Source organism: Rattus rattus, chromosome 11 (assembly GCF_011064425.1).
Source record: "Rattus rattus isolate New Zealand chromosome 11, Rrattus_CSIRO_v1, whole genome shotgun sequence".
In the NCBI taxonomy this organism is placed as follows: Eukaryota; Metazoa; Chordata; class Mammalia; order Rodentia; family Muridae; genus Rattus; species Rattus rattus.
In genome coordinates this window covers 49488260-49496168 of record NC_046164.1, presented here as the reverse complement: position 1 = coordinate 49496168, position 7909 = coordinate 49488260, and the positions used below count along the sequence as shown (strand labels likewise).

Genomic DNA, 7909 nt, shown 5'->3' with positions numbered 1-7909 from the left:
CCANATGGGTTGGTCAGTCAGCCACCTTAGTGGCAAGGCTGTTGTTGTTTTAACAGCAGTGGCTCCTTGGGGTAGCACTAAATTGTCAGCCTCTGCTGTATCTTGCTTATGGACAGCTTGGACAGTCTCTAACTGTCCTTGATAACATTCCCTGACTAATTTAAAGTTTTTATTAGGAGTCTGATGAATTTTAGGGCCAGAACCTGAAACTGAGGGGATATTAATTTGAGTTTTCCACTGCTGTAGTAGATCTCTTCCCCATAAATTAATGGCTATATCAGCCACGTATGGCCTTAATTTTCCTACCTGACCTTCTGGTCCTATACATTTAAGCCACCTGATGCTTTGTTTTCTTTGTGATAAAGTGCCAACACTTTGAAAACTGCATATCCACTCCTTGAAGTGGCCAACTAATGGGCCAAGATTTTGGAGAGATGATGGTAACATCTGCTCCAGTGTCAACCATTCCTTCAATTTTGATATTATCTACCAGTATTTTTAGTTTTGGCCTTTGGTCCTCTATAGGCGTTAGCCAAAATATTCGTTTTGAAGTCTTGTTGTTTAATCGTTCTGAGGAGGAGAACTCTCCTGCCTGGTATTGGGGCCTGAGAGGCCCCTTGGGAGTTTTTTTGTCAGGATGCGGTCCCATCTGTCTGTTGTTGCTGTACACTTCCTAGTCAAATGTCCATATCTGCCACATCTTTGACACATTCTAGAGGCACAGTCCCCTTTTTGTATCACTTTGGTTTTATTACAGTAATATCTGAGATGGCCCTGCTCACCACAATTAAAACATTTGAAATCTTGGGTCATCTCTAGCTGTCCAGTGGCAGCTTCTCCTATCAAAGTAGTATCAGGAGAACAAGATCCAACATCAGCTGTATATCTAATCCACTCATCTATTGATGCGGACCTTGCCTTTAGTGGTCTAATTACTTCCCTGCATTTGGTATTTGCATTTTCAAAGGCTAAAGACTCAATTATCGCCTTTCTTGCCGCTGAATCTGATACACTCCTTTCCACAGCTGAGGTAAGCCTTTGTAAAAAGTCAGGGAAGGTTTCTTTAGGACCTTGTATGACTTGAGTGAATGTTTCAAGTCTTTTCCCTGATTCTGCGATTTTGTCCCAGGCCTTTAAGGCTGACAATCGACACCATGACAGAGTTTCTTGGTCATATATAGCCTGCACTCTACTTCAGCAAAGCTGCCTTCACCAAGCAGTTGATCTGTGGAAATCTCTCTGCCCCTAGCTCTATTTTGTCTTGCTATCTCCCTCACTTCTTCTCTCCACCATGAAATCCATTGCAAATTTTCAGCAGGCTCTAGAATTGTTTCTTACCATATCTTTTTTCCAGTCTTGGGGGATTACTCTATTTTTAATAGCCCAAGAAATTAAGATTTGTTTTACAAATGGCGAATGCATTCCAAAATTAGTTACACTTTCCTTAAATTTCCTTAATTCTAATACATCCATGGGTTGCCATTCAAATTCTACATAACCCTGTGGATGATCATCGTTTGGAGGCCTTTGTTGCACACTAACTGGATAGACTAAAGTTTGTTTCCTAAAAACCTTAGGTTGGCTTTCCTTAATTTTATCTTCTGTCTCTACCTGAGTTTTTTCTTTAGTTGTAATTTTAAATTCCTCTCTTAAAGTCTGTATCCGTGCTTCATATTTCTCTTTCTGTCTTTCCCCCTGTTCTTTGAGTTCCTGAATTCTCTGTTCAAGGTTTTGCTTCCACACTTTGAATTTTTCTTTATATTGTACTTCTAATAATTTGTTATCCATTATCTTTTGATTGATTAATTTTAAAAGGTTATTCTCTAAGTCTTGCTTCCAAACCTCATTACTTTCTCTCTGCTGTTCAGTATGATCTGTGAGCTGTTGTATGTTCTGTTCTAACATCCTTTCTAGTTTCTGTCTATCACTTTCATTTTCATCTTTCTGTCTCTTATTCTGATCTATAATTTTCTGTGTCTTCAATTCTAGTGTTCCTTCTAGGCTACATTGCCAAGATTTAATTTTCTCTTTCTGTTGTTCATGTTGTTCCATAATTACCTGTATCTTCTGTTCTAAGGCTAGAAATTTGCTATTTAGGGCTGTGTGCTGTTGTATGTTCTGTTCTAACATCCTTTCTAGTTCCTGTCTATCACTTTCATTTTCATCTTTCTGTCTCTTATTCTGATCTATAATTTTCTGTGTCTTCAATTCTAGTGTTCCTTCTAGGCTACATTGCCAAGATTTAATTTTCTCTTTCTGTTGTTCATGTTGTTCCATAATTACCTGTATCTTCTGTTCTAAAGCTAGAAATTTGTTATTTAGGGCCCTGTCTTTTGAGAAGATATAGTAAATCAGAAGAATGAATATTGCAATACTGGTAAATGATAAAGTGTCTTTTTCCTCAAAATTCTCAACTGTCAGACCATTCAAAATATCATTCCATAAGGCCCAAAAGATATTCATTATGTTTCTCATCTTTAAGTATCATAAAGTTATATATCTCTCTTACATCAAAGTAGTATCTGATCTGAAGCCCCTTGTACCTTTTTCTCCCTCTGCTTCAGAATACGTGCAGTCCTCTCGATTCTTCGTAGACCCTCCAGACCCAGTTAATTCCCAATCCACTAGTACTCCTGCCTATTCTGGGGTTGTGAGGGAAGTAAACTTTTATCTCAGGTTAGTTGAGTTCTAATGGTTTAGTTAAATGCCATATGTTGTCGTAAATAAATAAAAATAAAGTAAAAGTAAAATGTATAAACGAAAACGGGGGTGGAATGTTTTCCCTCAGGGTGTTTTTTTCCTGCTGGGGTTCCACACCTGCTTCCCCAGATATCTTCTGGATATCTTGGCATAAACTCAGCCCAGCCACACTTACTTAAATTGAGACTCTTTCTTAAAAAAAAACACACTCATTTAGCATTAAAGCAATCCAGCGTCTAGATTTGGCAGATCCACATTACACTGTCCTAATCCCAGTTCCCAAATTACTCATCCCTGCACCTTTTATTTACCAAGTCTCCAGCTTCTTCTCCCCCCTGGTACCTCTAACTCCTCTCAGTTCCCCATCGTCTCTCCAACTCCCTCTCTTCTTCCTCCTGGCTTCCTTCTCTAACCCCTCCTCCCTCAACTGTCAATCCTCACCCCCCCTCCTCAGGTTCCACTCGCTCAACTGTCTCCAACTGTCAACTGTCAACCTAACCTCTGAATCTAATCCCCCTCTCACTCCCAACTCCTACCTCTGCCCAAATCTCACGCTCTTGCCTTTATTTAACAAATTCAGAGAAAACCCCAAGGCAAACCACAACATTTCCCCCTTTTTGTCCAGTTAAAAAACTTTTTCCTATACATAGGTGAACTAAGCATCATTATTACCATTCTGCAATTTATAAAACCAACAATATGCTGATCACCCAGTCCACCAACTCTGTTCACCAACCATGTTATCCACACCACATCTTGGCAAGGCAAACCACAATGATACACACTCTGGGATGCTGAGATTCCGGGACTTTCCAGTCCAACTTCGTGTTTGATTCTCCCTTAATTACACTGAAGATGCTTGATTTAAAGGCCTGCTTTCAGAACTTTCCCAGAATGGACATCTTACTTATCCAGCCCTTCAGACTGTCATAGTCAAGATGTCAGCTAAGCGATGAACTTTCTCAGCACAGAATGACTGGCAGGCAAATCCCGGCTAGCTCTACTTCGACAAAGCCAACTTTTCCTAATACCCCTTGGGCCCCAGAAGGGGATTCTTCGCCCCAATCCAGCTAGAAGCAGACAAGGAAGATCGTCCCCATTTCCTTATGTTGGGGTGGATGGTTCTGTTTTATTTTAAGAACTGTGGATAAGTTTTCTTTTAAGGGATACAATACAAATGTAGCTTTGGGCAGGGGAAACTAGAGAATGTAAACTCAGGGATTGCTACTTTTCCTTTCCTTTTTGTATCCTTCTTAGATATAGTAATACATAGAAATTAGAGAAATAGACAAACAGATAGATTGGCAACTTACTCTTAAACAAAATTTTACAGCTATATTTTACATTGATAGAAATGTTTGTAATTGATACAAAGTTGAAGCTGTAATCTTTTCATTGGTATAGAATGCATTTTACACAAATGCGAGGTTTTCAATGGTATACTTTCTTGTTGATTTAATTGAGATTAATATTGCTACTTTAACATGGGCATTGTGCCTCCACTATGCATCTAAGAATACAAGTCTTAGACCCGGTCCTATAACTGCTGTTATACATTATTTTTAGTTGATTAACCAGTACCAGCTAAGGGTCAGATGGCAAGGTTATGGTTCTAAGTCAGTTTAGATGGGTTTTGTAAATACTTCGATTAGAGAGGGCCAACGGTACTCTATGCTTAACAGTTCAGAAACGCCTATGTAGATAGGAAATCTTCAAGGGCATCAGAAGTCCAAAGAATAACCTGTTTATGGACATTTCTTCATCTAGATCATTTTACTAGAGACTTGTCTGCCCCTGACAGGGCCCCTTAGACTCGAAGAAGAACTTGAGCATCAATGGAGTTGCTCAAATCGTGGTAACGCAGCCACTGAGCAAATTGCTTCAATTCATCTACAGACAAGACACTGTCCAGAAAGGGACAAATTATGCAGAATAGTCGACTGATAATCTCTGCCGAGGCAGGGTGATCAGCCCTTCAAAATCTGCATTGATAAGGTCTGTCAGATGATCCTGGGCCAGAAGGCTGAAGACTGATGCTCCAGCATATTAAGGAATAAGGGGACTGTCCAGGTGATCAGCAGTCTTTATAAAATTGGCTAAGCTTGGAAGCCATGTTTTGTGCTTCCTAGGTTTTCAGGTAATATTAATCATTCTTGGATTTCTGATGTGGTTGGAGACTAGTAGTCTCATAGACAACCCGAATGGTTTAGTATTGAGAAAGATGATAAATCTGTTAGAGTAGTTTTAGGGTGGCATAGGATCTAGAACCAGGATATAGTCAAGTATAGTTTTTAGTATAGATGACATGGTTAATGAACAAAATTGATGGACTGGGTGATCAGCGTATTGTTGGTTTTATAAATTGCAGAATGGTAATAATGATGCTTAGTTCACCTATGTATAGGAAAAAGTTTTTTTAACTGGACAAAAGGGGAAATGTTGTGGTTTGCCTGGCCAAGATGTGGTGTGGATAACATGGTTGGTGAACAGAGTTGGTGGACTGGGTGATCAGCATATTGTTGGTTTTGTAAATTGCAGAATGGTAATAATGATGCTTAGTTCACCTATGTATAGGGAAAGGTTTTTTAACTGGACAAAAAGGGGGAAATGTTGTGGTTTGCCTTGGGGTTTTCTCTGAATTTGTTAAATAAAGGCAAGAGCGTGAGATTTGGGCAGAGGTAGGAGTTGGGAGTGAGAGGGGGATTAGATTCAGAGGTTAGGTTGACAGTTGACAGTTGGAGACAGTTGAGCGAGTGGAACCTGAGGAGGGGGGGGTGAGGATTGACAGTTGAGGGAGGAGGGGTTAGAGAAGGAAGCCAGGAGGAAGAAGAGAGGGAGTTGGAGAGACGATGGGGAACTGAGAGGAGTTAGAGGTACCAGGGGGGAGAAGAAGCTGGAGACTTGGTAAATAAAAGGTGCAGGGATGAGTAATTTGGGAACTGGGATTAGGACAGTGTAATGTGGATCTGCCAAATCTAGACGCGGGATTGCTTTAATGCTAAATGAGTGTGTGTTTTTTTTAAGAAAGAGTCTCAATTTAAGTAAGTGTGGCTGGGCGGAGTTTATGACAAGATATACAGCAGATATCTGGGCAACTGCGGTGTGGAACCCTAGCAGGGTAAAAACACCAGTTGTATGTTCTTTTGTGTAAGAGTCTCAGTATAAGAAAGTGTGTGGCTGGGTTGTGTTTCTGCCAAGATATCCAGAAGATATCTGGGGAAGCGAGGTGTGGAACCCTAGCAGGGAAAAACACCCTGAGGGAAAACATTCCACCCCCGGTTTTCGTTTATACATTTTTACTTTTACTTTATTTTTATTTATTTACGACAACAGTTCTTTATTTCATTTTCTTGTCCATTTATTTAAAAATTGCAATTTGATTTTTTCAGCTTTTCTTTTTCTCTGAATCCCCTTTTGCATGTTGTTTCGACTGATTTATTTCGTTTGCTTATTTTTTCATTTGTATTAATTAAGTTTGAATTTATTTCATTGAACGGTCTTATAATTAACCCTTTGATTGTCCAAAGGCATATCTTCAAGTAATTCTAGATTTTGGCCAGGAGTCACCACAGGAGTGTGATGAAAAAGAGAAAATTAGTCAATTAAAAATAATTCCTCATTTTATGTCCCTGAAATTCCTTCAGACAGGAACAATTCTAGGTCAGAGCTTTTGACTGTGGAATGGCAACCCCATCCCTCCACTGGATACCCTGTCTTTCTCTTGGAGGTGCCCCACTGTAGGGCATTTAATCTAGGGTCTCTTCCTTTGAGTCCTGAAAGTCTCTCATCTTCCAGTTCTGAGTTATATTCCGGAAGTCCCCTTCTATGTCCTGCTTCCTGGGGTTGCCTGTTTCCACTCCTTCTACTGGTTCTCAGGGCTTCAGTCGTGTCCCTACCCCCAATACCTGATCATATCCTCCCTTCCCCTCCCTGTCCCCTCTTCCACTCAAATCGCCCCCACCCCACCTCATGACTGCTTTCTTCTCCCTCCCAAGTGGGGTTGAGGCATCCTCACTTGGGTCCTTGGGCATGTTAACCTTCTTGAGAACTAAAGGTTGTGTCCTGGGTATTCTCTATATTTTTGGTTAATATCTACTTACTAGTGAGTACATACCATGCATTCCTTTTGAGCCTGAGTTACGTCACTCAGGATGATATTTTCTAGTTCCATCCATTTGTCTGCAAAACTCAGGATGCCCTTGTTCTCAGTAGCTGAATTGTGTAAATGAAGAGCATGAGAGAAAGGGATCCAGTGACAGGCCCAAACTGATATCCAGCTCAAGAGGATGCCTGGAGCCCTATACTGTTACTGATGATATGGTGTGCTTGCACACAGGAGCCTAGCCTGGCTGCACTTTGAGAGACCCAACAAGCCACTGAAAGAGTCAGATGCAGATACTAGCACCCAGCCAGTGTATGGAAGCTGGGAACACCTGTGGTTAAATGTGGGAAACGTTGGAAGAAGCTGACGAGGGTGGCCCCATGGAAAGACCAGCAGTCTCAACTGACCTGGACCCCTGAAATCTTTCCCCTAACCAAGCAGCATACACCAGCTGGTCTGAAGCCCCTAACACATATACAACAGACGGTTGCCTGGTCTGGCCTCAGTAAGAACAGATGCACCTAACGCTGGAGAGACTTGAAGCCCCAGGAAATAGGAAGGCCTGGTGGGGTGGGGGTAAGGGGGTGGAAGCATCATCCGCTTGAAGACGGGGGGAGGAGGAATGGGATGGGAGCAATTGTGGAGCAGAGCAAGAGGGGGTGAAGTTGAGACTGTAAAAAAGAAGTAAAGAAAAAAATAAATTAATTAACAGCAACAACAAAAAGTTCCTCCTACTGTCCCTAGAAGCCTTGCATTGTGGCTCTTGTGTCACATGGTCATCAGTAAGTTGAAGAGAGCAGAGATGTCTATGCTCAGCATTCTAACTACGAACATATGAATGATTAGTAACCTAAAATTTCCCCCCAAGAAGTGAGCCTGAAACAACCAGTCCTGTGCTTTGCAGCTCTTAATGAGCTCTCAGAGTAGAGAGAAATCAGGGATGAGACAATTACCTCATGGGGCTTCATGACCCAAGAGAAATAAGCCTGAGACAGAAAACTCATAGGGTCACATAGGTAGGCCAGGAATTAAGACAACCACCAGTCCGGTGCCACAGAGCCAGAACAGACAGCTAGCCTGAGATCAAAAGCATTCCCATGCTATTAA

The 7909-nt window shown here is 41.2% G+C and overlaps 1 pseudogene; it reads left to right on the top strand.

Moving 5' to 3' along the window:
- Positions 1 to 7535: 7535 nt before the first annotated feature.
- LOC116913005 lies at positions 7536 to 7660 on the top strand (annotated as a pseudogene).
- The last annotated feature ends 249 nt before the right edge of the window (positions 7661 to 7909 follow it).